General features: G+C 35.9%; 1 long non-coding RNA gene across 2 annotated transcripts in view; it reads left to right on the forward strand.

The window, feature by feature from the left end:
* LOC140850630 (uncharacterized) overlaps positions 1 to 13,962 on the forward strand; it is a 78,691-nt gene that overhangs the window by 32,964 nt on the left and 31,765 nt on the right. Inside the window, exon 3 of one of the 2 annotated variants that reach the window (XR_012133579.1) lies at positions 3,578 to 3,676. The exons of the other annotated variant lie outside the window; for it this stretch is intronic. This is a non-coding gene — a long non-coding RNA (uncharacterized lncRNA). The remainder of the gene's footprint in view (positions 1 to 3,577; positions 3,677 to 13,962) is intronic. 2 annotated transcript variants of the gene reach the window in all.

Consider the following 13,962-nt stretch of genomic DNA (forward strand, 5'->3'; position numbering starts at 1 on the left):
CTTTATCATAAACTAAATATATCTTCATATATACACACATAAAAAAAATCTAAGCATATTTAAGCTATAGGAAAGACTGATATTTCCCAGTTTCCAACAGATGCTTACACCTGGATGGCTGGTATCTGTTTTGACAGGGCTAGTGACTAGGGCTGAATATTCCATTTTTATATATCACTATAAATACTACTTCAATAAGCATCATTTTAGAAATAGTATTACAATGATGCTGTTGTATTTTTCTGTCAGATACATTTTAAAAAAATAAGATTTCTGGGTCAAAAGTATGTGAAATTTTAATTTTAACACCTAATTCTTGATTTCTTTCTAAAATGTTTGAGGTGCTTTAGATTCCCAGCATTGATGTAGAGTGTCTATTTCCCTACATCCTTGCCAGCACGGGGGTTATGTGTTTTTTATTATTGTTAATCTGAAGGCTGAAATATGATGCCACTTTTGTTTAATATGATTTTTTAAATTCTACTGACATTACATAACAACAAAGAATTCTACTGAGGGGGAATTGGGGAGTTGTCGTTCAATGGGTATAGAGTTTCTGTCATGGAAGATGAAAAAGTTCCAGAGAGCTGCTTATAACTGCATTAAATGAACAATGCTCTACACTTGTTTTTGTTAAGAAAAATTTCATGTTATATGTTTTTTACCACAATAAAAAACTTCTATTGACATCTTTTCAAATAATTGATCTTATTTCCTATGTTATGAATTTATGGCTTTTGTCTTTGTCCATTTTTGAGTTCTTATCAACTTTTGAACCCTTTTCATATTCTCCCCAGTTTTTTAGTTTATCTATAGATTCTGCTTATGGTATATTTAGCCAGATATACATATCTTTTTCTTTTTTTAATGGATGTTTGGTTTTCTGTCTTCCTTAAGATCTTTGCCAAGGCTTTTCTTCTGGTATTATTTTCATTGTTATATTAAAATATTTAATCCAACTAGAATTTTAAAAATACATTGCATGAAAAGTCTAAATTATTGTTTTCACATACGGGTTTTTAATTAGTACTGAATTGCCAATTTTATCATATGTAAAGTTTTTATGTGTATTTGCATATAATTCTAGATTCTCTGATCCATTCTCCGATTTGTTTATTCCATTGCCAGTACTGTGCTCTTCCAATTATACTAATTTCATAGTAAGTTTAGATGTCTGTGGAATTATGTTAAATTCATATATTAATTTGGAATGGTTATAATATGGCTATAATATGATGGATTCCAATACAGTATCATTTTACGCCTTTCCATTTAATAATATATTTTTGTTTTCTTTATATAATCCCTGTGCCTTCCTAATAATTTCAAATTATGAAAATGTTTTGATTTCATTTCTACCTGTATTGATGACAAAAAGTAGGATTACTGATTGAATCATATTTAGCTTCTATGCCCATAATAGAATTTTCTTATTGATTCTCATTGTCTTACAATAGACTTTTTTAGATTTTTCTAGTTACATAATAACCTCATCTGCAAATATAAGTGATTTTGTTTCTTCTTTTCCAAAATTCATACCAAACATTTTACTTTCTTACACTACTGCAGTTGCTAGAAATTCCAAAGGAAGTTAAATTATCATAGTCTTAGTGGGTATTCCTACATTGTTCTGGACTTTAATAAAAATGGTCTTAGTATTTTACCTTTTTCTCTTTGTTTGTGTTGTTAGATAGTCTTTAGCATATTTAGTTTTCTCCTAATCATATTTCACTTTATAATGGAATAACTGGGATTTTCTCAATTGATTTTTTGTCAGTCATATACTTTTTTGCCTCTATTTGTGTATGTGATTTATATATTCTAATTATGAATAATATTTTTATTCTTGATAGAAATTCTGCTTTATCATCATATTAATATTTTTAACATACTGCTGAATTGACTTGCTTTTGTTTCATTTATGATTTTCATCCATGTTCATAACAGATACTCTTCTACACATTTAAAAACTATTTTGTCAGGATTTTAAAATTTGGATTATATCTTTAGAAAATACACTGGGGAACTTTCTTTTTCTGTTATATGGTATAGTTTAAATAATAGATTGCCTAATCTTTAAGATTTTAAAACGTGCTTTATTTGAATATAATTGTTTCAGTGTCCTGAAAAGAATGTGGAGGGGTACAACATTGGCTAAAATCGAAAATTCTTTTCAAATTTTATTTCTGCCCTAAAAAGCATGTAGGGAGAATGAGAAAGGGACATGTTTATTTCCTCTGAGGAAGTTCTAAGCACCAGATTTCACAAAGCAATTTTGTAGGAAAACTAAGTAAGAATGACCCAAATGAAGACAATTATACTGTCTTATTTTTTTACTGAAACAAAAACATTAAAATGAGGACCCAAGGGAATTAAACCTATAGGGAGAGGTTTTCAGTTGTTTGAATATGGGAGTAAATCCATGTATATTTCACTATAAACACAGAATTGCAGAGTGTAATACTTCGTTTGAAATGAATAAGGAATAAAAATGACTTCTATTAGGTCCATTCCCCTGAGACTAGTGAAAAGTTATTTACTTATGAAAAATCTACATTATTGACCATAACAAATGATCTGCTGATAATTGGCCCATTCTCCAAGACCCTAACACACATTGGCACAAACATACACTCTGAATCCCTTTCCCTATTTACTCAGTTTGATTTCAATAGCATTTCTTTTGCCTTTTGTTTAATTGAAAATTAATTATCCTACAGGCAAATCCCAGAACTCCCATCCAGGAAATGCTGCCTTATTTATTTTTTCTTTGCCTTAACCAATTAAAACTCCTAAAATCCCACTGAGATTTTTATATGATGAAATTAATTATTTTGCATAATCTGGGAGCAAAGTCTGTTCTGGCAACAATTGTTTAACTGTGATTTCAAAACTATTTTCTGAATAGTCACAATCATTCTGTAAAAACACTGTAGTTCTAATAACAAATGTTTGAATTGATAGTGTCCATCTCTTTCATGTCATAAAACAAAGAATTTTGTGAAGTAGAGACAGTAACATAGCCCAAAAAGCAAACAGTCAACATAAGGGAAAGTGAGATATTCCATGTAGAGTATTCATAATTTCTCTGAAGCAATATATCCCAAAGGAATGTGTACACATACACTTTTGAGAAAAATTTATGAGCAAACAGTGAAGAAAGAATTTGTGCATGTCAGTGCCACAGGGAAAAAAAATCATGTGTCCTGTTTGGCTTAGGGATGTAATAAAAGTAACTATATAGAGGAATTACAGAGACCAGAAGAGTTCCTGAGCATCCTTTATGGATCTACTTTTGAGTTTTGGAAACCAAGTTTTTAATCAGAGAGATATATGAAAGTCGGTTTGTTGTGGATCATGAACATAGAATGAGAAAAAGCAGATGCAGCCATGGGTAGCTTAAGAAGAGTGTGGAAGTGATAGGCAAGTTTCAGAGAAAAAAAAATAGAAATTTAAAAAGTGAGACTAAGTTACCAAAGGAAGAGAATATGTAATTATTGAAACATTAAAAATTACCAGGTTGTAAAAAATATTTTTTCTGCCTTCTGAGGGCCATTTTTTTTTCTGTTTTGTGTAGATTTCACATGTAAATAAAATCATATGGCATTTGTCTTCCTCTGCCTGGATTATTCAGTTGGCATAATACCATCTAGGACCATTAATATTGCTGCAAATGGTAAGATTTCTTTCTTTTTTATGACTGAATAATATTCCATTGTGTATATGCACCACCTCTTCTTTACCCGTTCATCTACTGATGGACACTTTGGTTGCTTCCATATCTTGGCTATTGTAAATACTGCTGAAATAAACATAGGGGTGCATATATCCTTCTGAATCAATGATTTTGTTTTCTTAGAAAAAAAATTCCTAGAAGTAGAAATACTGGGTATAAGGGTATTTTGTATTTTTAGATTTTTGAGGAACTTCCATACTGTTTCCATACTGGCTGCACCAATTTACATTATCACCAACAGTGTAGGAGGGTCCCCTTTTCTCTATATCCTTGACAACTCTTGTTATTTCTTGTCTTTTGGATAGTGGCCATTCTGACTAATGTGAGGTGGTATCTCATAGTTTTGATTTGCATTTCCCTCATGATTAGCTATGTGGAGCATCTTTTCATGTGCCTGTTCACCATCTGTATGTCTTTTTTGGAAAACTGTCTATTTGGGTCCTCTGCCCAGTTTTCATTGCATTGCTTTATTTTTGGTTGTTTTTTTTTTGGTATTGAGTCATATGAGTTCTTAATATATTTTGGATATCAGCCCTTTATTGAATGTATCATTTGCAAATATATTCTCCAATACCATAGGTTGCCTTTTTATTTTATTGATGATTTCCTTGGCTGTCCAGAAGCTTTATAGTTTCATGTAGTTCCTCTTGTTTATTTTTGGCTTTGTTTCCCTTGACCCAGGAGACATATTCAGAAGAAATTTGCTCATTCTGAGGCACATTTAAAAAATAATGCTGAGATACTTCTAAACTCTGATTTTTTTCTATTACTATTCAGTTTGTGATCATATGTTTAGTTGTTCACCATGACTGTAGATAAATTTTCTACATTTATCTGTTGAAAGTGAACCAGGATATTGCTGAGGTCAACTAGTTTTTCTTAGTTGTAACTTGAGCATGAAGATAAAACATCCTGAGAGGAGTGTCGGCATATCTGTGTTACTCAGAGGGGCTCGCCATTCATTGTCATTACACTTCCTATTTCTATTTCTATTATTTATGTATTATTTATGTCATGTTAATCAAACTGACAACATTCTATATAAAGGACCAGCTTTTTGAGCACTTGACTGTTTAAGATGCTTTCACATTTCTATACTTCTATCAGGATGTTTATAAAGCTCCATGTATTTTCAGTAATGAAGGATATGAACTAAATAAACCAGCACCCTTATTTGCATGCTAATGAACTGGAGCTTCTTTTGAAGTCTTTCTATTCTGATCAGGACTTTAGAGGTGCATCAAAAAGGAGATGTTTAAAAGAAAACTCTGCAAATAGGGAAAGATTGAGGCTTGCTAATATGGAACCCAGATCTAGTTGCTTAAAAAAGAAAAGTCTGTAGGAAGAGTGGATAATTTTCACTACTATCTTTGGGCTTGGAGAAATGCCCAGGTTAGTGACAAAGGGAATCTTGGGGGAAGATTCTAAATCTACCGAATTGTAAGAGAGAAAATGGAAAATCAGATGGATAACTTCACTAAAAACATAAGCCATGTAAAATCTTCGAGAGCTGAAGGAAAAATAGCAGGATTTCTATTGATTTTTTTCCAGATGGAAATATTTCTGTGATTTAACAATTTGAATTACTTTGACAATAACCAGCAAAGCAGCTGTAAGCCATTAACTACATTCATACTCATTATGAATTTGCTTTTGGGGCCAGTCTTCACATACTCCCCATAACCCAATCTTGAAATTTTTGTCTTCTCTCACCTTTGCCATTTCTTTGAAGTACAGTTTCTCTGGCATCCATCCCTTCCTTCAGGCAGTACTTTATGATGCCTAGAGCATTGCTTCTCATACTTTATGCATAAAGACCCTGAAGATTTGAGTAAAATGCAGATTCTGATTCTGTAATTCTAGAAGTTTGCATTTTAACAAGTTCCCAAATGAAGCTGTTGCACCCGGTCCGTGGTCCGTAGGAGGGTCTCTAGAGTGCTGTGGCAGCTTCCTCATAATTCTCTCAAGGCGAATCTTCCTGTAGCCTTTTAATAAAAATCTTGATTTGCTGGAAATTATTCAGAGATCTACCAAATTTAGTCACTTAAAGCTGTTAAGGAAAAATTCTGAAATGTAATATCCTAAATTAAGTGACAGAAGGGCCAGAGAATGAGGGAGAGAGACAAAGGAAAGTCATCTATCAATAGCAGTGGGCTATAGCTAACCAGAAGTTCCAAGTTCCTGGATGAAGTCATTTCAACAAGCATCTGGAAGGTCCCAGGACCGTGACAGTCCCCTTGTGCATGACCAGGGTCCGACCACTATCAGCAGCTAAGCCACAGGCCTTCTTTAGGGACCAACCACTATCCCAGGGCTTTCCCCGCTTTGTGTTAGCCCACCTTCCTTATCTGTAGCCAATATGAATTTATAGAACTTTCTTTCCTTGAGGCCCCTCATAGATGTACCTTGTTTCTTGAGTTTGGTGGACAAGTTGCTTCTGTGAACTGGCCTTGCTGCTGGTGAAGCAGAAACTTCCAGTCCCAGGACTCAGTCCTTACCTGCCCAGCATCAGCTCAATAAACCTGTTATTTCAGTGATTTCTTGGTCTCCAGAGTTTTGGGTTTGTCGAAGCCGAAACCGAGTCATTTGCCAACCTTCATAATTCTAAAATGACTTTCTCACTTGGAACCAATCTGGCATTGTGTATCAACTTTATTTCAATAAAAAATGCACTTAAAGTTTAGAAGTGTTCCTTCTTTTTTTATGTTCTGGAATAATTTAAGCATAATTAGAATTATCTGGTGTTTGAAAGTTTGCTAAAAAAATTTTGCGAAACCCTATGAGCCTGTTGACTTTTTAATGGAGTAGGTTTGGCTTATTTTTCTAAATGTTTTTCCTATGGCAATTAGTCTACTTAAGCTACCTATATTATTAATGGTATCAATTTTGATAAAATTAAATTTATTAGGAAATTACTATCTCTGTGCATAGTGTCTCAAATATTTTAATTCCCTCCCCTTCAATGGTTATTTCTTATGCTTCCCCTTTTATCTCCAAATGAGTTTCCAAGTGATTTTTCTCCCCCAAAAGCCACTATTTTAATTTATTAATTCTGTTTTTTTAATAATTTCTGCTTTATTTTTACCATTTCCCTTCTTGTCCTTTCTTATTGTTCACAATGTTTGTTTGTTTTTTCCTGGGATTTTAAGTTGGGATTTTAATTCACTTACTTTTATCCTTTCTTTTTGTGTTGTTACAGTGCTAGGCTATGCATTTCCCTGTGACCACAGCTTTAATTATATTCCATATATTCTGTTTTATTACCATTATTTTTGTGATACTCTTTTTAAAAGAAATTCTGAAATTTAACTTAGCATTTCTCTTTTCACCAGAGGTATTTAGTAGAAAGTTTTTGCATTTTCCTCTGGAAGAAACATTTTTAAAAAGTCCCTACTAATTTCTACTTATACTGTACTCTGCTCAGAGAATATTGTTTCCACTATCTCTACTTTAAGCAAATGATTGAGGATTTCTATGTGGTATGATATCTGGTCAACTTACGTGACTGTCCATATGCCCTTGAAAAGAGCATTTCTAAATTATCATTGGTTGTAAAATTCAGTACAGATTCATAAAATCTAGTTTATTCATGATGTAATAACTGTTTTATATCCTTCCTTGTTTTTGTCTACTTGATTTTCTTGGTTGAGGAGTGATACATTAAAGTGTCATATTATTATTGTGTTTTTGACCATTTCTCTAGCATTTCCTGGAGTTTATGCTTTATAAAAGTGGTGGTTATGTTCATGGCCATTTAAAAATATCATCTTCATTATGAATTATGACCTGTATCATTTTAGCATGTCCTTCCTTGTCTCATTTAATGCTTTTTGGGCTGATTTATGCCTTGTCCAGTATCAAGATTGCCAAGCCTGCCTTTTTATTATTTATATTTGCCTGATGTAATTTTGTCCATCCTTTATTTTTAGCATTCTTGAATCTCTTTAAATATGTCTATAGTATGTAGTGTAGAGTTGAGTTCTACTTTGTGAGCCAGTCTGAAAAAATCTCTTTAAGAAGTAAACTAAGCTCATTTATATACATTGATATGACCGATATGTTTGGTCATATCAATAATCAGCTCTGTTATTATTTTTATATTTATGGTATATATTGTTATACTTACTATGTTTCACCGTGTTGCCTGTTTTCATGCCCTTTTTTTTTGAGGGTGTTGGAACACTGGAGTGGGCAGAGTACTGAATTTGATTTAGGAAAGTTGGTATTTTTTCTTGTGATTAATTTTATACTAATACCTTTATAATGCCCTTAGTCACTTTTTTCCTTATCTAGCCTTCTACTATTTGATTTGTCAGCTTAAAGGGCTATTCTTTTTTTCACTATATGGTATTAAGTAAATGAATTCAATTTTTCCTTTCTTTTTCTTTATTTCCCTCCCCTTTCTTTAGTTATATTTAAAAATATTGTCAGAATGTATGTTACCTAATATTCTTTCATTTTTGTTCCCTACCTTTATTGGAGTCCTAATCTGCAATTAAATATACATATTTACTATATTCAGTGATCTCCTTAAGTCCTCTTGCTGTAGTTTCCCGATTCACAACTGGCTGAATGAAGCTACCCCTCTAGTATATTCTTCAGGACGTCTCCTGAGTACGGGATGCTCTGGATTGCTACATGTTTATCGTTATTTATAATAGTGATTCTCGAGGTCGGAGATTTGAGTGGTTTACTGAGGTCTCTGGTTCAAGAGTGCCTTAGCCTATTGGACAGAGAAGGAAAATTTCTTTAACAGCACCTTTTGGAGAGGCACCCTGTTGGGTCTTCTGGTTCTGATTCCCTTTGGTTTCTTAGTTTTCCTTAATTTCTAACACCTGCTCCTACTTTCCCTTGACCACCAACCCCCAAGGGGATGCCCTCATGAAGCGCCCTCCCTCTACCCAGAGGCCACCTGTCCCCACGATGGCTGCTTCTGCTCTGTCCCTTCCCTTCAGTTCTCCAGGCGCCAGTACTCTGCTCCACCATGTCTTCCTGTTCTCAGTATTTCTGGGGGTGATTTTATACCTTTTCAGGTTCTGCTGCTGAAGCACCCCCTCCCCTTTCTGGGTTTCTGCCCTGGCTTGGGCCCTGAAGTGGCTCTACAGCTCTAGAGGCTTGTTCCCTACTTATATGTAAGTTGAAGTTTGTCACAGTGTCTGTGCCAGTTAGGCTGTAGACATGGGTTATGGATGGTTTTCTTTGCTCCCTGTTTGGATCCGAGTAGTTTTTGGAGAATGTGAGCAGAAATGTGAAGTTAGACAGCCACCATCTCCCTTTGGAAACTCAAAGGGCAACAGATACCACTTTCTAATTTCAGTATTCTGAGCCCAATTATACTGTAAGAGCTTTGAGGGCGCACCTAATACATACATGAAATCATATAGTCTTAAGGCACATAGTAAGGGATAACTAAGCATCTGATGGATAAATGCCTTAGTAAATATTATAATTCACTTTACCAAAGGAGATTGTGGTAGAATTATTCTAATGTGTAGGGTAGAATAATCATGTTTTCTTATCTAAATTTTATTAGTTGCTGACTCAGTGGTTCAATTGTTGCCAGTCTACCAGTGATACAATGCTATAAAAATTAAATACCAAAATTGTTTCACTGGAAACAATTTGGATACAATTCTGAGAAATGAAGGGAGGTGAGTCCCTATCAGTATAGAAAACAATGTAGTAAAGATGATTTCTTCCTAATAATAATTAAAGTTAGATGAAACTTGTAGGTCAAGACAATAATAAGCTATGAACTTGTGTTTTCTTTGATTAAGAAAAAGTCACATTATACTGAGCCGTATACTTCTAGCTACCAGGAAGAATGTCCTGTAAGAAAAAAAAAAAACTTGAAAAACCATGGACTCTTGCCAATAATATTGATCAGGGGATGTTGGCAGACTGAAGGAAGTGTCTGGTAAAGCAAATGTTGCCAAATGATTTCAATATTTATAGTAGATGGTTTTCTTAACCTTAATCATGTAGTTCTGCGGTGATACAAAAATAGAGTAACTCAGAAAAGGGGAACCAGGAGCCCTCGAAGGGGACAGGACGAGCAGTGGCTCCCACCTTCCTCAGAGTAGAGCTTCCTGGGCTGAGGAACATGCTCCATATCTGTGCTGTTCAGCGACAGCTGCTAGCCACACGTGGTGTAGGGGCTGAGGAACTAATTTCTAATCGCTTATTTTAACGAATTTATGTAGCCGCTTGCGGTTCATGCCTCCTGCATCGCACACTTCAGGGGTACAGAGAGACATTCCTGAGCACAGGCTTGAAGTTATCGCATTTGCGGGGAAGAAGAACAGAAGGGGAACTTGGGTGGCGTGAGGAAGTGGGGATGATCTATATGCATCATCTATCTATTGATCTGTCTGTCTGTCTATCTGAGAGTGATTACATTTCATGGGGGAAGAAAAGGAAATGTTGTTTTCCATGCTTGGGAGAACCCAGAACCACCTGCTGCAGAGTGTGAGGCGATTGAGGTGTTGGACCTGCTGTTCCATAAGGGGCCACAGGACACGGCTTCCTGCTCAGCTCTACTGTTCCCGAATGACTATTTCATATTAATGAAATCTTTACAGAATATCACTTGGATACTAAGCTGAGGAACACATATACACACACACCAAAACCATCGCTACGTTTACCTTGCTGTTAAGCTGAGAGCTATATGGACATTTGTTAACCAGATTTGCACTTTCCTGGTTTGTTGGCCTGCCTAAGGCTTGGGCTCTCAGACTCAGGACCCAAGCTGCCTGGGTTCAGTCCCGGATCCTCCATTTATTAGGTTGTGACTCATGGAGACATAGTTGTGTCAGTTTCCCATGAGGTTGTTATGAAGATTAAAATGAACTCATATTTATAAAGTGTATAAAATACTACCTTGCACTGCTGATTGAACAAAGTAAATTTGAATTTAAATAGCTGCTACCTATATCAATGACATTTTCTTATTCATCAGAGCTCCTTCAAATATCTGCCACCTGGTAGACATCAGAAGCTCCCATCAGACAGCTGGCCAGGTTGGCAGGCTTCAGATCTGATGGTCTGTAGGTTCAGGTTCTCAAAACGGTAACATAGGCTTTGTTGCTTTCCACCCCGAGGCAAACAGAGAACAGGAGAAATGCTGAAACTTCTAGTGAGATGAGTTTGAAATAACTGCAAATACGAAAAAACATGTTGTCTGACTTTGCCATGAAATGCCTTCTAGTTTAGCAATCCTGAGACAGATCTTTCTGCAAAGTAGGGTTTGGGTTGGGTTAATAGAGTACTCAATATTCTGTTGCTAAGGATCTAGGCCTATTCACAGTATCTTATTTTTAGACTGTATAAGAATGAATCAGAGACCTATGATTAATTATTAATGATTGTGAAATAACACTGCAGGATGACAGAATGTAGAAAGTTTTAATAACAGCTCCTTTAAGGATTACTTTTAACAAACACATAAAAGGATCTTTGAAGTTATATCATACCTCTTTGGAACACTGCTTATTTTGAAATAATGATTTTCCTACGTGCCTATGGTTTGTCCTATGCTGAAAAGATCTTGGCAATGAGAAGCTCTAAAAAGATTAATTATAGCTGTTTATTTATTAGCAGGCAAACTAAATTCCTAAAATTTGTGAATGTTTAACAGCCTGTCTGATTATAAGCAAACTTTTTTTTTTTCCAGTTTGGTTTTTAGTGTCTATAGTAATTAGTGATATTGATTATTTACTACGTCCAAGTTCTATTCTCTACTGTTTGGATAGATGAGAAAACTCAGGGCCAAAAAGTTAAATCCCCGGTCAAGGTCGTACAGGTCGTAAGGATGGGTTTGATCCTGAGCAGGTCTGACTCAACAGCCTCTATTCTTCATACTGATTTCTCTTCTGGCTCACATTAAAGACCCATCACACATCGCCAAACAAGGACATGGGAAGATCACATCTTAAATGGATTTCATTCTTTTGGATCCTACTTTAGCCATTTTTTGTTTAACGAACACTAGGCTAATGATAGATAAACATTATTGAGCATTTATTGATGTTTTAACATTGCACCTTGTTTACCCCTTGCAGCAACCCCATGGCATAGTTTTTAGATCTTAAATGTCAGTGCCTAACAGCGAGTGCAGAGGCAGGAGTTGGCGCAGGTCTCCTGACTCCAGGGCTGACGGTCTTCAGCACCTCATTACAGGCGTGGGTTGTGCTCAGGGCTGTAGAATATGGATGTTGCATAAATCACAACCCTTCCTTCAGGAAACTTGGAGTGCAGTGTTGGGTAAGGTATGGACACACATAGCTGAGACATATGGGTGGAGTGAACTGCTACTAGGGATACAGATAATGTGTTATGAAGTTCATCAGAGAGAGTGGTTGCTTTTAACAAAACAGGGAAGACTAAATTGAAAAGGATATTTGAACTGAATATAGTGAGAAAGTGAAATTTAGAAATGGAGAGATTTAGGAGGTATAAGTCAGGTAGTAAAACTACCAGTAAGAATTTGTAGTGCTTTTGGGGGGAAAAAAAAGGTTTCTGTTTTAAAAACAATACAGAAATTTTCTTTCCAAGGTTGATTTAGTCTTTTCATCATTATTTACTAAGTATATATTGAGCATCTGTTGGGTATCAGATATTGCTGATGTAGGCATTAGAATATGACCAGATTCCAGGTGACTAAACATTTCCTGCTCTCCTGAAGCCTGTGATCTAGTGGGGAGAGACTGACAATAAGAAAAAAACTACACAAGTGAGGTATGCAGCCTGTCTAATGATGACAGTGCTACCATCAAGCTCCAAGCAGGGGAAGGGACTGGAGAGTCAGGGGCAGGTGGGAGGCCACTTGCTACTTCAAACAGGGTGATGAGAGAAGGTCCCATCAAAGAGGTGACAGTTGAGCTAGAATAGAAGGAGGTGGAAGAGAGAAGTATAAAGACCCTGTCCTAGTACATTGAGCTCTAAAAACTTCCTACCTGAGGGCATATGCCAGGTAGCTTCCTTTAAATCACCATCCCTTGTTCCCCAGGATCCATTCCCCATCCTTCTCTACCCTTCTTTCTGCCATGCAAGGCTAGGCTGTATGGAACATACCAACTGGCGACTTTGCTTTTTGACTGACAGGTTTAGCTGATGGGAACTCTGGCATGAAATCAGAGAGGGCAGAGTGAGGTCTGGGTATTTACTCTCTCCATCTGTCTCCGAGTGGAGCCCTGAAGAGAGAATCACCATGAATCCTGTTTTAGTAAGTAAAGATGTGAAGCATTAAAAGATGCAATGATTTGATCATGGTAAAACTGGGTTGGTATAATCATGATAAGAATGGAATCTCACTCCAATTATTTGACCATTTACTTACTGAAATTAGCCTATGGAGAGACAGAATCTCTCTTTACAGACCACTTTAAGTACTGCCGACATTTACTGACCCTTTAGCTGAAAGAATCTGGGAGCATAGGCACCCACGTGTGCATGTGCTCACGCACACGCACATACACACACACACACAATTTGCTGGCAGTTTCAAGGAGTGAACAACCTCTTTGAAGCTCTCTGCTACTGATTCATGGTTCCAGAGTAAGACCGTTGGCTCCATGGAAATGAGAGAGGCCTCCTATCTTCAAGTGATTTGTTACATGGAATCTCTCAGCAACTAACCCCTAACAATGCTTAATTTTGTGGTTTCAGTGAAAGAGGTAAATACTTCCACTGAATTTGGAGACTAATTGAGGCTTTAACTTGAGTTCATATCTAGCCATGCCAGTAAAGCTGTGCACTGTCAGGAAGCATTTTCAAAATAAATGCTCTGTACCGACGGAACATACTTATTAGGCACTATATAATCTTTTATTCAAAAACACAATGTGTGTACAAATAATAAATGGACAAGTATTATTGAAATGATGGCACATAGAATATTTTGAGGCAGATAAAATGCTACTTGTTGGGTAGAAATAACTTAAAATATGGCTCTGATGCAAAGCCCAGTAAAAGATAGTAAAACAGTTTAAATCACCCCCCACTGAAGGAGACCTGAGTCCCTTGGGCATACTGACCCCATCTTTTCATCTTTTCTGTCTCTGAATTTCTAGTGCTAAGCATGGCACCAGCTACAATGTAGGATTCCATCAAATATTGAGAGCTGTGAATTATTTCTGTTCAGAAAAAAAATCACATTTATTGATGATAAGTGGATATGAACAGCTCATGTTCCTATATTTAATGACATCAGAGGAGATCTTTAA

This window comes from Manis javanica, chromosome 7 (genome assembly GCF_040802235.1).
Source record: "Manis javanica isolate MJ-LG chromosome 7, MJ_LKY, whole genome shotgun sequence".
Lineage (NCBI taxonomy): Eukaryota > Metazoa > Chordata > Mammalia > Pholidota > Manidae > Manis > Manis javanica.